Raw genomic sequence first — 630 nt, 5'->3', positions numbered from 1 at the left:
TGTGTCTCTCTGGCAAGATGTTCTGCTCCTGAATCAGCTGGGTGGGTCTTGCCTCTAGCCTCTTTGCAGGGAGTTCTGCTGAAGGGTTCCCTGCTGGGCCTGCAGCCTTGGTCCAATGAGGATCCGCGGGTCCCGGGTCATCTCACTCACTCGCTGGGCCTGCTCTCTGGGTCTGTTCAGGATCTGGAGGGCCCCGGGTTGTCTCACTCACTCGCCAGGCCTGCGCTCTGGGTCTATGCTACAAATCTTAATCACTGTTGTGTTTTATACTTCGAGTCGTCCAAGAGCCACATGCACTCATAGGTAGGACTTTTGGAAGGTGATTGAATTACTTGATGTCAGCAAGTGGGCCTGGTTGAAGTGGCAGGTCACTGGGGTGTGATTTGGAGTGGCTTACCTACCTCCTCTTCTCCCTTGCCCTCTGCTTCTCTACCACCACACCATGAGCAGTTGGTTCATCACGTTCTTGCCATGCCATTCTGTCTTTTTTTTTTTTTTTTTTTTTTCAGAACTGGGGATTGAATTCAGTGGGTGGGCCAAAATAAGCCTTTCATCCTTTAAGTTGTGGGGATCAGATACTGTGTTCCCCAACATAGGAAGTATCTAAAACAGCAGATTTTGACTCCAGAA

This window comes from Octodon degus, unplaced genomic scaffold (assembly GCF_000260255.1).
Source record: "Octodon degus isolate 3935 unplaced genomic scaffold, OctDeg1.0 scaffold00002, whole genome shotgun sequence".
Taxonomy (NCBI): Eukaryota; Metazoa; Chordata; class Mammalia; order Rodentia; family Octodontidae; genus Octodon; species Octodon degus.
The sequence above is the reverse complement of the archived record's forward strand: the minus strand, read 5'-3'. Positions refer to the sequence as shown.